Source organism: Protopterus annectens, chromosome 8.part0 (genome assembly GCF_019279795.1).
Source record: "Protopterus annectens isolate FY-2018-M chromosome 8.part0, PAN1.0, whole genome shotgun sequence".
Lineage (NCBI taxonomy): Eukaryota > Metazoa > Chordata > Ceratodontiformes > Protopteridae > Protopterus > Protopterus annectens.
This window is the reverse complement of record NC_056741.1, coordinates 700,061,112-700,087,379: the sequence shown is the minus strand read 5'-3', so window position 1 is coordinate 700,087,379 and position 26,268 is coordinate 700,061,112. Positions and strand designations below refer to the sequence as shown.

The window sequence follows — 26,268 nt, the reverse complement described above, 5'->3', positions numbered from 1 at the left end:
CATTGCTACCTGTGTGCTCTGCCCATTTGAATGTTAGTGCATTATCTTTAGCGAGCCAAGATGCGGACACTAGTGAGTCCACAAGACAATTAATATATAAACTCTGGAGAGCCAATTTTGCCTTAGTTTTAGTTCAGAAAGAGACTTTCATTCCTGCCACATGTCCTCTAAACTAATGATTTTTTGAAAGGGGTCAAGTAATGAATTTTGTTCTGTTTATCTCCAAACACCCTCTTTGCCCTGGCAGGAGATGGCACTCTAAGTCTTCCATACAACCAAAAAGTAATAACTGAAACATGATAAGCTTGGCTACTAGCAAAGCATAACCAAATCCCATGCATTGCTTCCAATCAGTAACTGCACTATCCTTATTGTATCTCTTTCTGTAGGATCCATGTCCTCTAGATGCCCTGCATATAGAGTGTCAATGGTATGGGCAATGCACCTGCTTACTTTCCTTTTCTCCATTCAGAAAATGATGTCTGCAGAGTCTGTCTACAATTTTTCTCAACATTAGAACTACTGTGTTATCCCTTCCATCCTGTTAGTAATTTGTGTCCCTTGTTCCTCACTCACCAGTTAAAGTGATGACTGAGTAACCTACTTAATTAGTGTCTCTTACTCAATTTGTCAGAAATTCCCAACTTCAAGGTAATGATCAGTTTGGCCACCCACTTCGTGGAACCACGTAACCAATGACTCCTGCAATGATAGCCACCACAAATCGTCAGACTTAATATTAGTAAGGTACACAATGATTTTAAGAATTACAACTTTTTAACATAATGTTTCCACTCCATTTAAATGTATAATACTAAACAGTTACTACAACTTTACCCTGGTCTATCCCCTCATGGCTCACCTGCATCTGTGCCATTGAGAGTCTTGCCTTACAATAATGTTTCCCAGTATTTTTTAATTTCAGCCCCAGAACTAACTTTTAAGGCATTTCATGATGTAGTATCATATGTTCAGGGCAAAGAAGAATTTGAAGAAAAGTATAGAGCTTTGGTTTCTCGTACTAGCATGGGCTCCTTCAGATACTGCAGTGTACCAAATTTTATAGTGTTTCATAAAATGAGCAAGTAATTCAGACTTGTTATTCAAACTGTTGGAGTATCTTATCCTGCCAAAGGGAGCAATATCATTTCAAGGCAGTTCATTATGCCCAAAATTATAGAACAGCTTAATACTTGTTAAATAAGCATAATTTTTTTGATGGTGACAAAAGCATTCAGTAAGGTTTATATGACAATTTATACCTCCTTCAAGTCATAATCTGCAAGATTCAAAGAATGTGGCCAGGTACTACAGCTGAGTATTTGCCTGAAAGTGCCTAAGAGCAGAGATTCAGATCATCTCCTTTAATGCATGCCTGTTTCTGCAAGTAAGATTTATTCTAATCATTCCTCTCAACCTCTTAGTGCAAGAAATCTGGACAAAGCCCAACAAAATGGGGGAACAAAGGCTCAAAAGTAGGGACATATTTTAAATATTGCTCTTATGAATTTAGAAAGTCGCTAGAGTAACAGGGTTTGTTTTAACAAACATTTTCTGAAGGATTTGAAGTCTGAAACTCAAATATATGTAATTATTTAGTGACTTTAGTCCACAGATCATCCCAGTGATTTGCCAAAAAACATGAATTTTATGAGGAACAGACAAATAAATCTGAGCCAAAAAAATGGACATTCTGCAAAAATCTGGACAGTTGAGAGATATGATTGTAATCTGCATCCTGCAGTTAGGAGTGGTTGATATTACAGTCCCCAGATGAACTTAACCAATATGTTTCAAACTTTGCAGGAAGAATTAATTTTTTTGGGTGACGAAAGCCAGGGAACCTTTTTGGCTAGGCTTATATAGGCCCCTGGGCCAATAGCCTAGTACCTACCTATGAATCTATGAACCTATGAACATTAAACTGCATAAAGGCTGCAGCTGGAAGATTTCACTGATTTACAGATGAATGACTCATGTGATGAGAATGTCTACTCCAGGCATTATTTCATTTCTACTGGCAAGTTAAAGCAGATGCAAGAGGCACTTCAGGCTTTCTGTATGAAATTATATAGCAAAACAAATATAGTTCCAAGATGTCTCTGAGCTTTGCGGAATGTTTTATAATAAGCACTGTACATTTACAGTTCTTTCCAGGATCTGGCTTCCATGTTTTTCTACTTTTCTTAGTGACCACTCCTGTATGATTACAGTTTTACATGTACATATTTTACCTTTTTAATCACCATTAATTTCCTCTTAGTTGTAGCATCACAGTCCCATGCCAAAGGTAGAGATGGATCATTTAGAACGTGCACTTCTTTTTTATGCTTGGATAGATGGGTGTCCTTAAAACAGTTTGCAAACTGAATACTGCATTCTGAGGCAAGCTGCAGTAACGGTATGGACAAGCTGGTAATTGCTCAATGGCTATTGCAATTAGAATAAATCTTGTTCTCTTTGCTCTTGTTATATGTGTATATATCTTCCAGTATATACCAACTGCCTATGTATCTCTCTATCTGTCTGTCTGCCTATCTGTCTATCTATCCATTGATATTGTTAACTGAATGCACTTGAAAATGTTCTAAGTTTGTAAATGTTCTCCTGTCAACCCACTATGCAGCATTTAGACTAGCAGGATGCACCTAGTTAATAAAATTAAATAAATATTTATATAACCTTCATTCAAGGTACAGGGTGTAGTACTTTCATTGTGCTTTATGAGACAGTTCCTGCTTCTACCTCTTTTTTGCTTGTTATGTTAAGGAGCTGTTATTATTAGAACTAATCACTTCCTGATTAAGCGATTCTGTGAACGGGTAAAGAAAGTTTGGAAATTCTTATTTGTGTTCACTAGTATCCCAGTCATTTGTTAACCAGGTAACCACTTCTGCAAAGTGGTAGGGTCACGGGGATTCACTTTATATCCTCGAAATACTGAAATGTCAAAATTCAGTATGTTGAGGCTATAAAGTCGAAACCTAACAAGAACGAAAACTCAGAAGTGTGAAATTAAAAATCTCGCATACCGGAGATTTTGAATTAGCGTTTCTGCTGTCCACAAACACACACCTTCCTCCTCTCACACACACACACACACACACACACACACACACACACACACACACACACACACACACACACACACACACACGGGGCAAGCCCCCCCTGCACCCCCCCATGTGGGGGGCTGCTCCCCACACTTAAATATTCTAACTCCAAGGTTGCACTACATTCAAAAACACACAAAACACCACCACACAAGCTATATTCTCCTTGCAGATACACATCACAGCAACAAAACACACTAACACACACCACAGCCCCTAACCAAAACCCTTAACACATCAACACTTACCTGAATCCATAACCACAGCAGAAAACCAGAAGCACTAATTCAAAACCTCTGGTATGCGAGGTTTTGAATTTCGCGCTTCTGAGGTTTCGCTCTTTTCAGGATTCCACTTTATGGGCTTGAAATACTGAATTTCAATATTTAAGTATTTCAAGCTTCTAAAGTGAATCTGGTCTCGATCATTCACAATTGGTCTTCAGTGCATTACCAGCATTAAAAGCTGGTTTTGCATTTATGGTCAGAATTGAAGTGCTGTAACAATGTAGCAAGCAGTGTACTACAGTTTAAAAGAAAAAAGACATTTTTTTTCAGTAAATCTTTTTCCAGAACTTCAGAATCGATGCACTTTACTGCTCCTTTTTTGGACTGTAGCAGCTGCTTGCCACATATGTAGCAAGAAGTTGCTAAAGTTTAGAAAGAAAAAAGGCATTTTTCAGTAAGTCCTGTCCTTGGACTTCAAGAGTGAAGCATTTTAGTGTTCCATGTGTAGATTGTAGCAGTTGCTAATGTAGCAGTTGCTAATGTAGCAAACAGTTGTCATAGTTATTTTTGGCAAGTCACATCCCTGGGTTATAATTATTTTTAGCAAGTCACATCCCTGGGTATCAGAACTAAAGTGCTTTAGCACTCCCTGTGTGGGAGACACTTGCAGATGTACGAAGACATTGTTACAGTTTACAAAGAAACAAGTTCTTTTCCTCTTGCGCTCTCTCTATCTTTTTTTCTTTTTAGCACCAGGCACCAACATAGCTAGTTACACCTCTGATACTTAGGATAATACTGATTCACAATGAATTTTTTTATTGCTGCATTAATAACCATATTTGGACACCCCTTAGGGTAGATCAGTTCCATACCTCTCAGCCTCTTAGTGTAAGAAATATGGACAAAACGTAAAATAATGGAGGGGATAAAGGTCCAAAAATAGGGACAGATTTTAATTATTGCTCTTATAAAGTTACTTGAGTAACAGGGTTGACATTAGCTTGCACTTAAAAAAAAATCAATTTATGTATGAGTTTGAATTTCTGATAGACATATTTAGAGGAAGGTATTACCCTGAAGAATTGTTAATGCAAATCAAATCTGTAATAGATAAGGGGAGGAAAACAAAATATAATCCCATTCTAAGCCATATAAGGGGATTTAATCTCCCATGCCAGGGTGGTAATAACAACAAAAGGAGAAACAAGGGAAAGCTAGAGCCTGCAAGGATGGAGCCATGTTAATTCAGAATAATGCTGTGGCTCCAACCTTGTTTTTGTATTGGGATCTCATATTTACAGAAGAGTGGAAAAATATACTAGGCAATACACCTAATATAATATGTAGTAGGGGTTGTAACATTAAGAATTGATTGAAAAATGGGCACATAATGATGGGTGCCCAGGCACTTTCTAAAACAGCCAAATATGGATGCTGCAAATATTGCAGATTCATCAGTGATGGGCCCTACGTAATAGCTGATGGACGGAATAAGGGTATAAAATGCATAGAGAGATGCAACTGCAACATGAGGATGGCTGTTTATATGGCAACATGCACCTCATGTACTGGATTTTATGTGGGTAAGATGAAGAGGAAGTTAAAAGACAGAATTTATGAGTATAATAATGACAGTAAAACAAGAAGGGAAACCAGTGCCCTCTACAAACATTCTTTGATATGTCCGTCGGTTTACCTTCAGTTTGTCGCAAATGGTATGTGCGATCTTCCTGTTCTGTGACCCATATTACTGAAATATGGAGAACTTCAAAGGATGAAATGTTGAAATAGGTTCATAAGTAGGTTCTAGGCTATTGGCCCTAGGGCCTATATAAGCCTAGCCAAAAAGGTACCCTGGCTTTCGCCACCCAAGAAAATCATTTTCCTCTGCCCCTGTCGAGCACAGCCACAGACGTGATCCCTGGGGTGAATTTCCTATCTCCCATCCAATCATCAAGATTTTTCTTGAAGAGTGCTAATGAGGAGCTTTGTTTGATATAAATAGATAGTTTGTTCCAGAGTATGGGAAGTCTCTGGGACAGGAATCTATCCCTCTAGCATGTTCTGTTTATTGTGGTGACAAGGTTTAGGTCCCTAGAGCATGTAGCTTGGTGGGATTGGGATTTCTTTAAGTGGAGCATGTCCAACAGCTCTGGGTTTGACATAGCTTTGTATGTTAGGCAGAGATCACCTCTGAGTAGGTGATATGCAACAGAGTAAAGCTGGAGTTTTTTTAGATGGTCTGTGTAGGGCATCTGTTTGAGGCCAGTAATCCTCTTTGTGAGGTATTTCTGTGGCCTTTCCAGTTGTTGTAGATGTCTTGTGAGGTACATACTAAAAGGGGCATTGTACTCTATAATGGGTCTAATGAGTCATGAGTAGAGGGGAACAATGACCACTTTTTTCCTGGATGAGAAACCTTTTGTGATGAGGTGTGCCAAGCAGAAGAATTTCCTGACTATTGTGGCAATTATCAAAGGAGAGACTACTGTTCACCTGTGTTCCAAGGTCGCTTATCACACTTTTGCTGTTAAGTAGACTACCACCTATGTGGGAGTTCATGGGTACAGAGTTTTTACCAAAAAGGCTGACAATGCACTTTTTGGCATTGAGCTTGAGGCCATGGCTTTGACACCAGGCATCTGTCTCAGTGAGGCCCTTTTGTAGGATGTCCACATCATTAGGAGTTTCGATTATGGCTCCTAGTTTGCAGTCATCTGCGAACTTCATTAGCCAAAGACCTTCTGTGTTAGCCTGTACTTCAGAGAAGTAGATACCAAACAGGAAAGGACCCAGGACTGAACCCTGTGGTACTCCACTTGTCACTGGTTTGAAGTCGGATTTGGAGTCTGCTACTTTCACAGTGTGTGTTCTGTCAGTGAGCCAGTTAGCAACCCATCTTGTGACATAGGGATTTATACCTAGTTTAGTGAGTTTATCTATAATTCCAGAGTGGTGGATGGTGTCAAAAGCCTTGGCGAGATCTAGATAGGCTCTGTGAACCACCTTGCCCTCATATATGGTTTTGGTGACCACTTCAAAGAAGCCTATCGGGTTTAGGAGACATGATCTGTCTTTTACAAACCCGAACTGGGTGGGGTTCAGAGTTTGGAGATTACCAGACTCATCAGGCTAGTAGCGGGTAGTTCCCGGGGTCCGTGGTGGCTCCCCCTTTGTAGAGTGGGATAACCATCGCTGTGCACCATTCAGTAGGCACAAAGTTTGAGGTGAGGCTATGACTTGAACATGGTACTTAGGTGGGGTGCCAGTTCGTTTTGTAGTTCATGTAGAACGCATCCTGGGATGTTGTCAGGTTCTATGGATGCTGTCTTCTTGGCTATGGAGAGTGTGGTTTTTACCTGTGCAGCCATGATTACAGGAACTTTGCATTCTTCTGGTATAGAGATGGACCCTTTAGGTGGTGGTGGTGGGGGGTAAAGTTAGCACTGAACCTATCTGCCAATATGTTACAATATCAGTTGGTTCTGTATATTTAGTGCCATTGTGCTGTAACTCAGAGCAGATCTGAGTGTTGCCATTGAGATTCTTGACATAGCTATAGAAAGCTTTGTGGTTGTCTTTAGAATCAGTGATGATTTTGTTTTCATAACTAGCTTTGGAGGATTTTATGAGGGATCTCAGCTTCTTACTGAGGCTGACCAGGGAATTCCTCCAATCATGAGATTTTACTCTTTTTTGCAACAGTTTCTTTCTTCTGTTGTAGAGTTTGTTTATGGCAGGGGACCAACAGATTGGCTTCGTTTTTTTGGAGGATAGCATCTTGGTTCATGATCCATGCACTCGTAAATGCTTATAAAGTGCATTTGTGTAGGATTCAGCAGTCGTACCTCTATTGTCTGTCTGCATGGGTGTCGTGAAGTTTACCACTTCTGTCTTAAGAAGCATTTTAAAGCTAAGTGAGAATATCATGACATGATCTTTATATTTATAATTTATATTTGAATTTAAACAATATAAACATTGTGGAGAGCTAATAGTAAGCATTTAAAATGGACATAATGTGATCAATTTGTTAATATGACAACACACATTGTTGGCTTTAATGGGAAGGTTTGTTTAAAATTAGTATTGTTAAAAAGACATGATGTCATCGGCACTCATTAACTCTGATGAAGTTGCAAAGCGTTTTTATGTATGGGATGAAAACACTAAGTTTTATGTATCTTTGATATTAAAAGAATTTGTTTATTTTGCAATCTGTTTTTTTATTTATCTAGCTGTAGGATTTATTCAAAGTGTGGAAGACTTAGGAACACTTGCCTCGGTAAGTTATTATTTCAAGTCCTGTTTTATCTCACCTCTTTATTTCATAAAGTGGAGAAACAAATCTTACTTGATTAACCTTCAAATCTGTAGCTGATCTTTTGCCACGGTCCTTGAATGATTTGTCTCTTGCCTCAGAGGTTGTATCCATCAGACATTATATAGTATATAGTCTTCATGTAAATATCACGTTATATCTATAGATCCATGGGGCTGTATTTTAGGTCTGTTATTGTCCTCTGTGTAATATGTTTCTACTCAGACATCTCATTAGAAAGAGAAGTCCAGTATCATTGTTATACAGACAATATACAGATTTACCTCGCTTTCCTTAAGGCCATGCTATCTTACTGCGCATTTACTAGGAGAGGGTTTGGAATCCACCCAAAACTGGATGACTACCAACGACCTGTGACTTAATCTTGGCTAAGATCTTTGATATGGCCATTCTTGCCACCTTGAAGAAATCTAACTGTCCAGCTCTTGACCCCCTTGTAATTTACAGCAATGATAGACTATCTTTCGAGAAGAAAGTGAAACATCTTGGTATAATTTTCAATGACAGAGTGACACTTCAGAACCAGGTAACAAGCGAAATGAAATCATCCTATTCTGTCTTCAAAATGTTCTGATATCTTTGTAAGAATAGGCTTAACATAAATAACAAATCCTACATAAATACAGTATTCTCTTTGCGTAGGTCTAGAAATGCAGCCATATTAAAACAGTCCTATGTCTTCATTTTATATTTCACATTTTACTTGTGGTTTCAGTAAATGCAGTTTCAACAGAAAATAATGTTTCACTGAAGGATATAAATGAGTTCAGTGAAATAACCTTCAAGATAAAACACTGATAAGAATGTGATGTGTTAACATATGAAATGTGTGGAACATTTGGCACAAAAACAGAACTTGTTTAAATGGTAGAAGGCTTGGAAATCGAGGTTAAAGAGGCATGCAGAACGTGTAGGAAATGTACTTGGTTTTAGTATTATGAGAGCTACTTTCTAGACAGAAGTCAGTTCTGTTCCGTTTGGACACTCAGGAGCTTGAGTATGGAAGTCAGTTAAAGATCCAGCAGTTCAAAAATACAGGGGTGAGTTGACTCAGAAGTCAGTAAAAGTCTAGAAGCTATAGAAACAGTGTAGTGTGTCTTGATTCTGAGAAAAGAAACAATTCTGAGTTCAGGATTACAACGGACAGTATAATTCATTCTTCAGAGCTACAGAGTATTCAGTCTGGTTCAGTTTACCAGCACTGTTATTTGAGACAGTATCCATATAAGACATGCTTGGATCTTGTTGAATTACTATCTACCTCCACTGTTTGCTGCTGCAACATAATAAATCACCTTTATTAAACTCACAGTGACTAAAGACTTTTATTTTTAAAGGTACAAGATATTTGGCACTTGTCAAGTACAGCTCCAGGTAATTAAAAAAGATAAAGCCATTAATTCCAATTCTTATAATCTTCTTGGATTGATTACTGTAACTCAGTGTACCTGGGGCTCCCAGGTAGTAGGCTTGATTGCTTGATCATGTGCAGCAGGTTCAGAATTCTGCAGCATGACTACTTTTGGGTACTTCTTGTTACCATCATTTTATTCTTGTTCTTCAGAAGCTCTGCTGGCTGCTCGATTAATCATATATTGTTTTAAAAGCCTTACTTCTAGGTTATTTCATCCTACATGATTTAGGCATTCCATATTTTAAGGAGCTTTTGGTTCCATATTTTCTGACTAGGGCCTTGTTGTCCTCCATTCTGGGATTTTTGGAGGCTCCTGTGACTTGTCTGGAGTCCTTTAGAATCTGTTTTTATCTGTCAGATCACCTATCATTGGAACTTTTTCCCACAGTGATTATTTAAGGCATAGGCACTTTCGGGTGTAAAATGTCCCATGAAGCATATTTTTTAGTTAACATACAATTATTAATTACATTGTTTATTTTCTTTCAATTTTCTTTCATTTGTAAAGCATGTCATTATGCTCAGTTTATCCAGTGGTCCTCCAAATTTATTAATTATGTTTTAGCTTTTGGTAAGTTAGCTTTTTACTATTTACTTGATGTTTATTCTAATTTTATTTTATATTGTGCATTTCTTTTTTGGGCGGCCGCAGTGGGATTGTAAGGGAAGAGTGGAGAGGACAGAGGGTAAGGTGGGTGCAGTGAAGTTGAAAGAGAAGCTGTTCACAGGAATATTAGCAATGCCCTTGGAGTCAGAAAAGGAAGTATCATTAGAAATAAGTTGATTACAAAATAGTTGGTTACTTCTAAGCTTTCTAATACAGCTGAAGAGGGCCTTATGGTTGTATTTTGAATTAGTTGCAATATTGATGTCACAGTTCTCCTTATATTTTCGAATGGCAAATTTGAGATACTTACCAGTTTTAAATTCCATGGGTGGCTGCGGTGGTGCAGCAGTTAGCATTGCCACCTCACAGCAAGGAGCTCTCCAGTTCGATCCTAGGCTGGGGTGCCTTCTGTGTGGAGTCTTCATGTCCTCCTTGTGGTCTCATGGGTTTCCTCCAGGTGATCCAGTTTCCTCCCAAAGACATGCTGCAAGTGGATTGGACATTCTAAATTGGTCCTAGACGTGAGTGCATGCATGTGTTTGCCTTTTGTGGAAGGTTGGGTGCCGGGCTGGCAGCTCGACACCATAAAAACTCCACTGCCAATCAGGAGCAGACAGGTGATCCACTGTGGCAACCCCTAACCAGGAAAAGCCAAAAGAAGAAGAATTGTGCATTTCTTTTTTCTGTCTGCTTTATAATCTATTCTGATTGTTATGAAACTTGATAGACTACTAATTAAATAAACCAGAATTTGGACTTGAATGTTCAGTGGCCTTCAGTTGCCTAAATCTATCTTGTTTTCTCTGCTTCTACAAGCATTTCATCTCCTCAGTTGGTTGGCAGTTAGCACACGGGTTTTCTCTGGTAGCTAGATCAGAACATTAAGGCTGTGAGCTGTTAACAAACTGCTTTCAGTCATATAGCCTCCCTTTGTGTAATGTGTAACTCTTAACAGTTAACTTAATCAGCTAGTGCTACTGGTCCACATCTGAAAAAATGTCCATGCGGATCATTGCCCCACCCTGGTTAAAAAAGAAATACAACAAATACATGAAAAAAATGGATCTCATGATAATTGTAAAAAATATCACTTAAAACCTGCACAAAAGTAAAATAACATAAAATTGAAATAAATCTAATCCATGCAGATCTTCCAATAGCATTCATATGGTTCCTTATGTAACCAAAGTAGACTACATCTTGGTAGTTTACTAAAAGTGTACTTTGCATTTAGAAATGGAAAAGAGCATCCTCAGCATGTGTCTACACTAAAAAAATCAAATCTTGTGCATGGAAGGTTCATATAGTTCATATGTAAATATTAAGTTAGCTGCCATTATGGGCCATTTTAATTAAGCCTGGCCAATTTTCTCAAAGGTGAGAATCAGACCTTGTACTCTGTTTATGTAACATAAAGATCTTAACTGTTAAGCTAACCCCCCAACCCCAAATTATGTTTTGTTAGCAATCCCCCATGCTTGAAATGTAATCAGCCACAATTTAACTATGTTAATACTCCAAGTTTTGAGGTATATACTTACCACATTTTTATTTATAGGTTCATAGTTCTTAGGAGCTTACTAGGCTATTGGTCCTAGGGCCTTTATAAGCTTAGCCATGTTATATCCTTGTTCCCTTATTGACCAAGTTGTATGCTTGCATGGTCTATATTTGCAGCACAAGTCTATGATCAGCACCAACTGCCTTATCCAAGAGGAACATAGATGACACCCCCCCAGATATATTTACAGTCTCCCAACTAGTTGTCTAAGTTACGCTTAAATAGGGTCGTTGAGGAGCTCTGTTTTACATAAACTGGGAGTTTGTTCCAGAGGAATGGCAATCTCTGGGAGACATATCTCTCTTCCCAGCATGTCCTACTAATGTCACAGGCTAGGTTAAGATCCCTAGAGTCTTGCCCATTTGACTTGCGGATGTGCAGCATTTCTATTAGTGCAGGGTCTGAGACTGCTCTGTAGGCCAGGCACAAGTCGCCTGACAGCAGCATATAATATACAAAGTATAGTGACAGGGCCTTCTGTCTGTCCATGTAGGTTATGCATTGAAGGCCCTGAATTTTCTTGGTGAGAAACCTCTGAGGTCTCTCCAGCTGCTGCAGGTGTCTGCTGAGGTACATACAGAAGGCAGTGTTGTACTCTATTAGTGGTCTGATAAGGGATGAGTACAGGGGAGTTATAACATCCTTAACTTTGGATGCAATGCTCTTACTTATGAGATGTGCATCATAGAAGGCCTTCTTTACCATTGTGGACACATGGTGATCTAAGTTAAAGTTGCTATCAAACTGTGTTCCCAAATTTCTCACCACAGGGTTTGAGCTAAGGGGGGGTACTGTTAATATTGTAATTTGCAGGGACTTCCTCTTTGCCAAAAAGGATGATACAGTTTTTTGTTTTGCATTTAGCTTGTCTGTGGTTTTGGCACCAATCATTTGCCTGTCTAAGCCCTTTTTGTAGTATGTCAATATCATTGGGAGACTCAATGATTGCACCCAGTTTGCAGTCATTGGTGAACTTGGTAAGCCACAAGCCATCTATTTTTGCCAGGACTTCTGAGAAATAGTCTCCAAACAGAAGGGGGCCTAGCACAGATCCTTGTGGTACACCACTGGCAACTGGTCTGCTGGTAGAGTTGGAATCTCCAACTTTGACTCTATGCATTCTGTCAGTGAGCCAGCTAGCTACCTGTCTAGTGACATATAGGTTAATTCCCATTTTTTTTTTATTTCTCCAAGTCTTTTGGGTTTCTAATACCATGACGGGAATGGACCCCATTCCTAAGTCAAAGTATGATTAAAGTTCATGAAATTAGTATTGTTTAAATCTTTGATGTCAGCCAAAAGTACTCTTTGCAACACCTGCAATGTGCCCAGTAATGACTATTTCTGCAATTCGTATGGGGTTACATGTATTGGTGACATATCTAAATACGATTGTAGATTATTTTTATAAGACCCATTGCTCCTACTACTATTGGAACCGTCTGGGTATCTTTCTTCCACTTTTCTCTCATTTCTGTCTGCAAATCCTGATATTTTATGACTTTGTGTTTCTCTGTATACAAGGCACTGTAGTCAATGGGTGTGGCGATTTCATTGATCAAGGTTACTTTTGTCTTCATTTCATGGATCACTATATCTGTTTTTTTAGCATCGCATCTATCTTTTGAACTGTTGGTAATAGGTGATCCCATGTGATGTAGACTTTATCATTTTCTATGATGCTTTGTGGCTCATGTTTCCAGTGATTTTCAGCCACTTCAATACCATAATGTTTGCACAATCTCTAGTGCAACAGTCTTGCCACATTGTTATGTCTTTCAGTATACAGTCCTTCTGCCATTAGTATGTTGCAGTCAGCAATGAGGTGTGCAACTGTTTCCAATTTAAACCAACGTGTATGTAGCCCACTGTCTTGGGCCACCAATATTAACCTTTCATCTCTTGGTTTGAATTCACCTCTCCTTAACCATTCCTGCATGCCATCATGATCAACATAAGGTTCTTCCAGAAGTTTTCTATACTTGCAACTATATTTATGTATTTTCCACATTTCTTGCCTTCTTAATAAAGGATTTTCGACTAGAAACAGACTGTCTACCCTGCTTGGATTACTTTTGAATGCTTAGTTTGTTTGTTTGTGTCTTTCGGCTTTTCCCGGTTAGGGGTCGCCACAGCGGAACTCCGATCCGCTAATGATTGGTAGTTGATTTTTACGTGCCGAGTTACCAGCCCTGACACACAACCTTCAACAAAGGTACTCCCATTCACGCATGTCTCCACGCAGAAGACGCTCTAGCTGAGAATCGAACCGGACAGCGTCTTACTGTGAGGCGAAAACGCTACTGCAGCACCACCACCGCAGATTCACTTTTGAATACTTAGTAATTCTGTATAATATTTCAAATGATATAGTTTTTTTATTATTTTTTTGATTTAGGATGAGTTTAAGTTCACCACCTTTACTACCATTATCTGATCTCATCAATATACAGTGATTAACTCGATATATATGGATTGGAAATCTTCCACACAGAGAACTTTCTTACACTGTTTTGATATATGCAAACAAAAAACATGAGATTGATATTTCAGATGAACCAATCTCAGAAGATAAAATAATTCTACAAAGCTATCACATAATACCAGTAAGACAAAGTTTGGTAATATAATTTGTTTATTTACACAAAAGTGAACCTTTACTTTTTTAATAGATACAGTGTGTAATAGTAATAAATCATGTCTGAGCATTGGGAATGTGGATTTACTCATCACAATATACTTCACCCTTTTTCTCTGTGATAAATGATGCTATGATATATCGAGTCAGCATTTGTTATACTTCAGTAAGACTTATTATTCAAAAAATGAATGCCCAGAGGGAAGGGAGGGGAGGCACGGCCACGATTAGAAAATGGTAATAACATTGATTTTGCAGTTGTAAAAGAATTTGTACAATGCTACGTTTTAGTGTTTTTTGTAATTTAAAAAATAAGTAGCTTTGTGTAGATATGCAGCGAATACTGACAAATACAATTTTAGCTAGCACCTTATTTATCCTTCTTTAATAAAGGGGAATTGGCAAACCAGAATAAAAAAAAACATGCTATATCACTGTTATCAGTGCATATACCTATATATGTATCTTCATATCAGTAAGCTAAAGAAATAAACGAGGAACCCAGCTTCAATGCTGAAAAAAACCATCAGTTTAGTTAAAAATACAACAACATATGTGCATAAACAAGTGCACATTTTAAAGTTGTTGAATAGCAATTTATTTTTATTCAGCTGGTAACGATGCTTACTTTTCAGAGCCTAGTGGCTAAGAGGTAACTTTATTCATTGCTGCTGCAAGCCTGAATCCAGCTCTTTGCCCAAACAAGTCATTAGACAGACGTACTTTAACAAACACTCGCCAAACAGACTACTGTTGTATGCTGCTGAATATATCTGAAACATTTACAATCTACTGAGGCAAGTTTGTTTCTGTCAGACATCCACTTATCTCCTTTTATACTGCTGTCAATTATTAATTTTCCAGTAGTCCAGTCTCTACATTTCACATCATCTTTAGTGTTTCTGACCTTTCAGCATGCTCTTCTTGTTGTCAACTACTTCTCTGCTATGCATATTGGCACAGTCTACCTCTTGCCAACTAATCCTACCTGACTCAAATTTCATGCAATACACCTACCTCACATCTATCACATGCACTCAGAAGAGCAACTATGTAGATCTTCTGATCTATTTCATTCTCTCCAATACACTTCTTTTAAATAGGTATCTCGTGACCATTACAGAGAGACAGCATCTATACCTACTACCTATCCATAGCAAATTCATGTCTTTGCTCCTTTGCCTAGTCTTGTTACTCTCAAAACTTCAAAGATGTGGAGATGTTCTTCAAAATCCTGGCCCTTCCACCTCTCCAGCCTCTTGCATCCATAACTCGAACTCTATTGAATATACCATAGTCCTCATTTCCCTAACAACTCTATCTTAAACCTTTTTCACTTAAATGTACAAATTGTCTGCAACAAAATAATTGTATTCCATTGCTGTATGGCACAACATGCTCTAGACATCCATGCCATTGCTGAAACCTGGCTAAAACAAAGCAGTGAATGCCACAACCCATCTTTACTAAATAAAGCCTTTAAGTGGTCTCTCAATAACAATGTTTTACATAACTCTGCAGTTACTGATGAGATAGCCACTGTTCTAATGGAGTTTAACACTGACCCTCGTGACACGGGTATCCCATATGACATCCAGTGGGTGGCGTATAAAGCTGTACTTAGAGGAATATTTATCCAAAAATCTACATATCTTAAAAAAAGAGGAATGAAAAAGAGAACTGCCTAATATCTGAGATTAGAAAATTAGATGATAAGCTTCAAATGAACTACACCTTAGCAATGGAAAATGAAATGATAGATAAGCAAAGGAAGCTATTTGACCTACACCAATCCAACTATTCCCTATAAGAACTAAGATTTATAACAAAATAGTTTGAATAGATGCAACCCCCCTCCAAAGCACTAGCTAGGCTAATTGAAAATAAACAGGAATCACCCTTATCTATTATCAAAGTACACTTTATAAATCAGACACCCAAATTACTCATTTATTCCATCACGTATATTCAGATATCTATGCTAGTAACAATCACCAAACTCCAGTCGCAGAGATAAAAGACTCTCAACAACATTACATTCACAAAGCTAAATGAAGAACAGAAAGTAATCCTATCTGCCTCACTGAGTCAACAAGAAGTTATAAATGCCATCGGAAACCTTAAATTAGGGAAAGCTCCAGTTCCAGATGGATACTCTTGACTTCTATAAAACCATTAAAGATAATTTAGCTCCCATCCTACTTAAGGTATTTAACTGTATATCCCTCAATGGTATATCAGACCTCTTACTTGTTGTTGTTTTTCTTTTGGCTTTCCCCGGTTAGGGGTCACCACAGCGGAACTCCGGTCCACTAATGATTTGCAGTAATTTTTTACAGTGCCAAGGTGCCAGCTTAATGCCCAACTTTTAACTAAGGCACGCCCATTCACCCATGTCCGAACGCTACTCAACCACGGGGAGGACATGCAGACTCCACACAGAAGGCGCTCAAGCCGAGAATCGAACAGGAGAACCTCTTGCTGTGAGGTGACAATGTTACCGCTGCACCACCGTGGCTTACTCAAAGACCATACTAATCCCTAAAAATAACCTGGATAAATCAAACCTTAATAACTGCAGGCCAATTTCCCTAATGAACGCTGACATTAAAATTCTATCATCCATATTAGCAGAGAGACTTAAAAAAGTAATCCCTTCCCTAGTCTCTAAAGAACAAGCAGGTTTTATGTCCAACGGACACACCTGGGGTAATACTCTGACTATGGAGACCATGATTAACCTTACCAAGTAGGATAAAAATCCAAGATATGCAATGATACTGGATGCCTGTAAGGCATTTGATAGAGTCAACTGGAACTTCCTGTTTACAGTGCTTTCTTATTATGATATACCCCACTGAGTTCATCAGTACTATCAAAATTCTATACAATAGCTCTTACATGAGCCTATATATCAGTAAGAAATACAACCGATAAAAATCTCAAATGGCACCAGGCAAGGGTGCCCTCTCTCCCCTCTTCTTTTCAACTTATACCTAGAACCTTTCTTCTTATCCAATTACAAAAAACACATCACTCAATTCCCAAAATACTACATACCAGGATCAGCTTGACCGCATTTGCAGATGACCTGAATTTATACTTTGAACATCCCTTGTCAGATACCAAGAAATTAGCGACTACCTTAAATACCTTTGCACATATCTTGGACTACAAAATTAACCAAAACAAATCCTATATTTTCCGATCAATCCCTAAGCTTATAGGGAAACTTTCTCTCCAGACTCACCCTTTCACATGGTATACTCCTTCAAATATCTAGGGATCTGCTACGACCACTCTTCTTCCTCCACATTGCATTCCAACTTAACTAAAGTATGGTCGAGACTTTCATAAGACATGTCCAGATGGCAACAGATGAAGCTCCCTACGTTATCTAAAACATCTATCATTAAAATGAACATCCTCCCAGAGCTTCTTTATCACTTTCATGCATCTCTCTCTTCCATTCCTAATGCATTTTCCATTAAAATTCACAAAGCCTTTGCGAAGTTCATATGGCACCCAAAATCAGTAAGAGTGTCATATCGAAGTCTTACTTTTCCAAAAGATAGGGGAGGCCTAGGTATGCCTGACCTTCAACTTTATTACAGAATCCCACATGCCAATAGATTAATTACAATTACCATCTACCGCCTAAACTACGTAATATGGACTCCCCTTTGGGTAAAAGTGTGGTATCATGCTCGGAATAATAATTTTAACCCCAAAGCTCTCCCCTTCTTAGGCCCATTAATTCTTAGGAATCTGAAGCTGCATCATATCCTAAAGGTTAAAAATCACATCTTTTCAAGAGATATTTAAATCCCTGAAACTAGAAAAAGCTCTCCTCCTATTCCAACCTATTCACTTAAACCCTAATCTGAAATTGAATAGTAGCATTATCAATCTGGTTGACTACCCTCTAATAAAAGAATACACACTATGGGATATTCATAAACATAGAGATTCATCGCTCACAGAATTATGAGATATCCTAAACTTATCTAAAAAATACATCATAATTCTGAGGCAAATCAGGGAAATTATTACATCTCTACTTCAAGATCACACCATTGTTGAATCTGACTTCAACCAGGTTGCTAAGCTATTATAAATCTTAGCCAGCAAAAAGAGTATGCTGTCCCTCTCTTATAAACACAATTCTATATCAAGATAAAATTGTATACCTGGACTACTGGAACCAACAAGGGTCAAATCTATTAGTTGAGCAAAGGTTATCAGCTATTAAATCCACACTTATATTTTTCCCTTTTAAAAAGCTTACTTATACACAATTTATGATTACCAATAACTTATACTTCACTCTCGTCCACTTAAATAAATTTAACCCAAATGTGTCTACTGCATGCCCCTGCTGCTCCTACCCCCATGCTGACATCCTACATATAATATGGTTTTGCAGATGCTCCCACAGTATTTGGTGCTCTTTCAAGGTGAGACTTGACAAGATGGGGTGTCATAAATCAACCCTCTTGTGGGAGATGGCATTGTTACATGTTACTAATCTTAAAATATCAAAATTAAGATTTCATATCTTAATAACACTTTGTTTATTAGTCAAATTCTACATTACTAAACATTGGCTACATCGTACTAAGATGTCCTGGAGAGGGTTTAGGAGTATGGCTGTTAAATACATTACTTCACAAAAACTTCTAATAACAAATTCCTACAAATGTGCTTATTACCAGAAATTCTAGTATACCATATTCAAGCACTTGACTGACAACTAAGTACTTATAAACTTAGGTAGTACTTCACTACTAAATGCTCTTCCTCTATATGCTTCTTTAATTCTCTTTTTTTTCCCTTTTTCCCCTTCCCCGATTGTTCTGTGGCTCAAGATAAGTATTAAGTCTTCTTCTCTATCTGTTCTGTAAGCTTCAAATCAAGGATAACACATTGTGTTCAGTTGCAGCATTTACCTTCTTTCATATATATTTTTCATTAAGTTTATTCCCAGGGGACATATTATTCTTAAGCAGCACTATTGTAAATATTGTATATAGTTAGTAATTGTTTGTTTCTTCTGTATTACTGCTCATTGCTAAACTGCAATTATTTGTGTTATATATGTAATGAAAAATCAATAAAATTTCTATTTGAAAAAAAAAAAAAAAGAACAAAGCACTGAATGCAGTGAAATTAGTCCAAAGGACTATAACAAACTTTAACTAGACTGCACAATCAAAACAGGGGGAGAGGTGGCTATCATGTACCTGGACTCCTTACACATTCAACAATATCACTATGATATTTCCAAATTAGTAATTTTTAAGTACTTATTAGCACACTGCACCTTAACCTTTTGAACTGTGTGTGTGTATATATATATATATATATATATATATATATATATATATATATATATATATATATATCCGTCTCAAAAATAACCCCTCCACAATATAAGATATCATCTCCTGGTTATCAGCAAACAAGAAACCATCATACTTGGTGATGTTAACATTAACGGGGCAACAATTAACACTTTATTTAGCACCCATTCACTGATCCTGTGCAAGTCTACACAACGAATTGAAGCCCCAACCCACTTTAAAAAAACCTCATTTTATTTCTCAACCCTGGACTGGATCCTTACAATCCACACCCTCAAAACTTCTAATCTGGCATACTACCTGATAAAACTAGTGATCACCACTCAACTTATGTTATTAGAAATTACAAGAAGAACCCACCTGTTCCACTATAATACAGTCCACAAACTAACAAATTTCAACATCAGCACTTTCAAAGATGCACTCAAACAAATAAACTAGTATCATCTAAAACATCTGACTCTAGATGAAGGAGCAGAAACATTTAGCACAATTTTCTTAGGTAAATGCCCAAGCACCCCATGAAGAAAATACATCAAAACTAACTCCACATCTAGGCTAACTCAGAACACAAAACAGCTAATCAAGAAAGCAGAGTCTTGAAACACTGGCACCAGAAACAAACACCTCAGGCCTTCATATACTATGTTTTTCTTTTCAGTAAGTACTGTTTGGTTAGCTGCTGTCTAACCTAACTTCAAAACATCTCCCTAAATACTTCATTCATAAATCATCAGGGTCTACTTTAGTAGTTTTCCCTCAAGTGTTTGGCAGTACCCTGTATAGATGCAATCACCTTGAGTTGACATTTTTCCTGTAACAGCACCTTCAAAATTTCACCAATACCTACTTGCACACAGGGAAGCTAGTTTCCAGTGACAAGAGTTGCAAGCAGGTACTCCTGACATTACTTTACATTCTCACTGCAAGCATCTAAACAATAAAAAAGGGCCATTTGCCATGGATATGAATGTTACCACTATCCCTGTTACCAGCTTGGTTGATTTGAACATCTTGAGGCAATGTAGAAATTGCCTCATGTTTACTGTCAAGCATCTAATTCTCAAATAAACCAATAATGTTTGTAAGAGATGTGTGTGTACACAATGTCAATGGAGACAAAACTCTCACGTAAAAGCACTCCTAATGTCAATCAGGTTGTCAGTAGTACACATGCTGCACCCATCGCATTCAGTACAAACAGACACATGGACCACATATGCTGAGGCACTTAAATGTAACCTTTCCAAACCTCAAAGACCTCCTAGATGAAGTACACATAATGAATACCCTCAGCAGCCCTGCATGCACGCTTTCAAAACCACACCCACAACAACACATAAAACCACATCTTGTGGAGCCTCTATTTATAAGCCCATAAGGCAAACTACCACATAATCCAACATTCTGGTCATTGGAGACTCCATTGTCAGACACACTGATGTCCCTCTCAACAGGTTGAGTAAGGAGAAAGTCATGGTCAGTTGCTTACCAGGAGCCAGGATCCATCATATCACACATGCACTCAGGTCACTGGACTACAAGTAACAGTATAACTCACTCATAGTCCACGTGGGTGTAAATGACCCGACACATACCTCCCTATACTATATGAAGAGAGAGATGATGCCACAAAATGAACAGAAGATGACTGATGTTAATAATTGACTTTGTTTCTGGTATAATTCTAAGGGGGTGCAACATCTGTAAGCAAAGAAGGAGATGGTCAACAGACCATACTGCTTTGCTAGGGATGGTCTGCACCTCTCTCCTCTAGGCTTTCAAACATTAACTAAAACACTGGTCTCCCCCATAGTGCCTTTTTTAGGCAATGCCAAACTGAAAGTGCTTCCAACATAGCAAATCAAAACTGGGAAAATCTAAATGTGTTACTATTCAATGCTAGGAGTTTAAACAAGAAATTTCACTCTCTACAAGCTGTCCTCACCCTAGAAGATGCTGACATCTGTGCAGTCACTGAAAAATGGTTTAAATCCATGGAGAGCACACTGGCAGTGCAAGGCTATAATGCAGTAAAGTTACCTTTGACCATCACAAATCATTCCATGTTGTGTATCTTTTAAACAAAGGTATGGCATCTAGACCCAAGAAAGTCATTGTTCCACTGTATTTGGCATTTATCATACCTATCATTGAGTATAATGCCCCCTTTCATATGTGCCTAACCAAAGAATGCAGGGTATAAGTAACATGTATTGTGCAGACTGCCTCAAAGCCCTATACCTGTATTCTTTCTCTTACAGGCTGTTGAGGGGAGATCTATGCTTGGTATACAAGGTATTGGCAGAACCCACCCAGATAGACTTCAAATATTTGTAAAGCAAACAGCACCAGAATTGCCTTTTTTAAAGACTTAAATCTTGACTATGATATAAATAGGATCTGCTGGAGAGACAGATATTTATACCGGAGCTTACCCTTTCTCTAGAACAGACTCCCCATCCAAGTGAAGCAGAGTTCCCCTCTAACCTAATTCAAGTGTAACTTAGACAATTGGATGAGGAGCATGAAATTCATTCCAGCTTTGGCATCTATATCTTTAATTGACACAGGCAGGCTGTAAATGGTTCATCTCACAGGCCCCTGCCTGTAAATGCTTAATTTCCCGAGCCTCTACTTACACTTGTCAAGGGTACCAGAATTTGTCAGAGATTTGGGATGCATGGCTAGGCTTAAAAAGACCCCAGTAGTCATTAGCCTAGTACACACCTATGAAATTGTGAACCCATAGAAGATTGCCTTAGAACAACTTCCTAAACATTCCAGGGTTATCTGGTCTATTAAGACTGTTCTAATTAAGCAACACTGAAATGCACATGTACCATTTTAATATTTTAAAATATACATTTAGTAATGTCCATCCATAATAATCCATTTCCTTCTTTGTTTGAATTTGTTGTTGTTTTTTTTTTTGTTTGTTTGTTTAATATCCTCAGTATTACAGCATTCAATGTTGGGTTCAAACACTTCACTCAAATCTACTTATATTGCTTATCTTACGAATTATCAGTTACTGGGTTACATTAAGTGACACACTGGCCTCAGTTGCAGCATAGTCAACATTCCCATATACATTTTTGGATCTATTTTTCAGTACATTTATAGCAGCTGTTTCATCAGAAATGGCATGCCAAGTCTATACATCAACATCTGCTTCCTGCCCTTGTATGTATTCACAGGTAAATACTTGTCCATCAGTCTGCAGACTATTACAAGCCTAGCCAATAATTAGAGGTCAGAATCAAACATTGTAACTTATATCCATGAGGTTAAGACCTTATCCATTATGCCAACCCTCTTATTAATATATGTGTGCCAATGTCTTAAGTGATAATTTAATAAGTGTTTAAAAACAAAACAAAAAAGTGGTGTCGATCACATCTTCAGCATCAGTGAGCTGCCCTTGGAGGAAGATTTTAATATTAATGGTGGAGCTCAAACGTCTCTGACCATGGCTCCTAGCCTTTTGATGGAAGCTTTCTTTTTCTTTTTGTTTTTTAAAGGAGAGTAGAAGATGTGTGTCATCTCTTTCATAGCACTTTTTGGATTCCTTGCCCCAAGGAGAACAACGGGCAAGAGACAGCTCTTTGGAAGTAGTGGTGGACCCTGCACTGGGTGGTTGGAGTAGCAGGGAAAGGATACAGCTATAATTTTATCCCTCCTGTACTGGACAACAGTCCTGCTAAAATCTTGACAAATCAGGCAAATCAAAGTATTGTCAGCTTCTCCAAAGCAAATGGTTGTATCTAGGCTCTCTGGTGCAATTTTTAAGTTAAGATTGGGACATTCTGAGGCCAGAAAAGGGCTCATAAGCTGATGTAAGAAGAAAATACTGGTTAAAAAGAAGCAGCCCAGCAAACTAGAGTGGTAGAAAGTATAACAGGAGGAGCAGTTACACTGACCAAAAATATAATACTCCACAACATGCACTTTGTTGACAAAACAAGAAAAAAATGGCAGTACTTAGGAGTGTTCACTTACAAGTGAACATAAGCAGTGGCAACACATTGAAGAATGGGAAGCAGAAGGAGATCTTAGGAGGGATGACTGCAACATTTGAGGAAGTTCTGCACACTGAGCAGTCCTAGCCCCTGCAGCCCCACTCCTGCATGTCACCAAGAATATCCACTTGCTAACAGGTTGAATGCTGTCTTGCTGAACAATTAGTAATCAGTTTATGTTGCAGCTTATACAAATCAAAAATCAAGTCTGAAATGATTAAAGAAATGATGACGAAAACAAACAGTGTAACATCAAAATGCATCTTTCAACTTGATACCCAGCTATTCTGAAGCAGTAGTACCAACACAGTGCAGAACAACAGAGTGGTTTTGTGAAAGTAAAACAGTACTTATCCTTTCACAAACAGTAGTGCTGTTGTACCATCTGTATGAAGCTTTATAGGCTGAGCAATTCCTGTGACAGTGATTTAATAAAGTAGGTGACAAAAAAAAAAAAAGACTGATTGAGGTGTAAGTGCAGTTACATAACATATATGTAGATTACAGTGTGTCCAGCTGCACACACATGCAACTTAGAGGAAAAAATGTTTTTAGCAGAACAGTGAAAGGCAATATAGTCAATGATACATTACTACCCACAATATGACCCTCCCCAACAATCCAAATTACACGTCACAATGGCAGCCTCACTAGGCTCAGATTCTGGTGAAGGGAGGGGAGGATGTATTTCAGTACAGGAAGTAGGGAATTCAGCTATCTGTAAACACTAGTGAGTTAGTCTCTAAAGTGGGCATCACAATTGCACCTTTACCTGTAGCAGTGCATTTAAACAGGATTCACTTCAGAATCTCGAAATCCCGAAACATCGAATGTTATATGATCAAGACCAAATTATCAATGTTTCAGAATATCGAAATTCCAAAACAAATCCAAAAAACCCCCAAAACAGCAGGTTAAATGTTTCTGCAGGGGAGCAAGCAAGCCCCCTAAAACCCCCATGTGGGGGGCTGCACCCCCATTCCCCTGCTACTTAAATATACCAACTTTGAGATCGCATTACAGCAAGGAAAAGGGAAATCTTGCAGATCTCCGTTCAGAATTTAGAAATTTTGAAATCTCGATCATGTGGTCTTGACCATATGAATTTTGAGATTTCAGGATTTCGAGATTCTGAAAGGAACCCTTTAAACAATATTTCTTCTCTTTGTACCTAAATCTTTATTTTCTCTGTTTATTTTTTTACCCACAATACGGGGGAGGTAAAAAAGGCATCTGAGGGGGTAAAGCAATATAGTTAATGTTGGAAGCCCATGAAATCCTGGATGGCTTATTTCCTTCTCAAAACAGGTTTCCTGTTGATGTTTCTAAAGCTACATCCTTGCCTGCCGATAATACACCCTCAGAGTGAACAGAAACTGTAAGTGAAAATTATCTTTGTACCTGCTTTTTGCAAGAGCATGTTAATTTGGTTTTAGTTGGTAATGAAATAAATACTGCCAACATGTAAACACTGTAACTCCTCCTCAACAGCTGCTGTGCATACTGTCAGACATGATACCTTGATACACTTTCCCTTATAAATGTGCATGTTTCTGCATATGCTCCTTGATGGTCACTGCACAGATGCAGCTTGACAGAGCCAGACATGTGTCCCTGGCTCACATGATGCATACCATATACTGCTCTCTCTCTCTCCATCAAGTGTCATCACTGTAATGACCCATGACCACCTCCCACCCCACAGAATGAGCAAGCTGGTATCAAATACTCACTGTAACCCTCCCGTGTCAGCTCCTCTGATAGCTTGGTTGCTAGCTAATCCTAGGTCATTTTAGCCCACCATCACCAAGAAGCCAGCAACATTTAAGGTGGTGCTTTAATATCTGCTTTTTTAGTACCATTAGTGAAGGACTCTCCCTTCAGATGTAAGGATGGATACTTGTTGGCACAAGGCTAAGTTATTTTGTGTTTGACAAAGGTCCTATGTCTGTGGGCCTATATTTTGCACACAGGTCAACAATGGATATATTTTGCAAGACAGAAAAGGCACTGAAGGTTATTATCTTTCATTGGAATCTGTTTCCTGTAGGCACACTTAATGGCAATCTTTCTAGGGATATTATAGGCTAGAAAGATCTCCAAAATCACAACCAAAAAGGCCAGTGCGGTACCTACAATACAATAATTAGCAATCTGAAAATTAGCAAGAAAGGAAAATTCCATCTTTGGTATTTATCACAGTGCCCTGGATGTCACCTGGATGAACCAATGGACAGACTACTGATCACTCTGTGTCATGAAAAGGAATTAAAAGGTCAGTGGCTGCTCTCCCTAATTCTATGAAATATCCAGCTAATGATTGTGCATAAGAGGATGACCAGCCCTACACAAGGGATGTCCAAAGCTCTGGAAGCCTGTTCTGGATGACTGGATGTCCACCTGCAGCTAATTCTTGAGTACCATGACTGATACTGCAACAATGAGCCCATTGACGAATATCTGGATTTTCAAACATAGGGTCATGGACTGATGATTACACATCTAGTTGGAATAAAGCCACAATGCTGCCATCAGTCTCTCAGCCTAATCCTCTTCAGAACTTGGATTTCCTTATCAATGTAAGACTATGCAGTTTCAATCACTGGCCATTAGAGAGAGTCCATGCATAACAGAATGAACCATATGCTCTAGCCCACTCCTTTCTTTGGAGCTTAGGAGGCAGCTGAAATGAAGCACTGTACCAAGAAATGCTTTCAGCAAATAACTTTAAAGGTTAAAAGTTCAAAGCTAGCCCACTGCATCTAAGAATAAGGCCTGAAGTACAAAGAGCTTCTGTTATACATGTTTTAATACAAGACAAAAACAGTCCTAAAGTGAAGGCCTAAGTAATAATCTATATTTTGGAAGTGGGAGAAAAGGAAAACAAGTCAAATGTAATATGCCAGATCAAAGCTGAAATGAAGTCTGTAACAGAGCTAACTAAATACAGAATCTGCAGACGTACAAAAAATCAGAAT

At 38.3% G+C, this 26,268-nt stretch overlaps 1 long non-coding RNA gene across 1 annotated transcript in view; it reads right to left on the bottom strand.

Annotated features, from left to right (window-relative positions):
* LOC122808983 overlaps positions 1-26,268 on the bottom strand; it is a 284,030-nt gene that overhangs the window by 110,793 nt on the left and 146,969 nt on the right. The gene's annotated exons all lie outside the window — the stretch shown is intronic.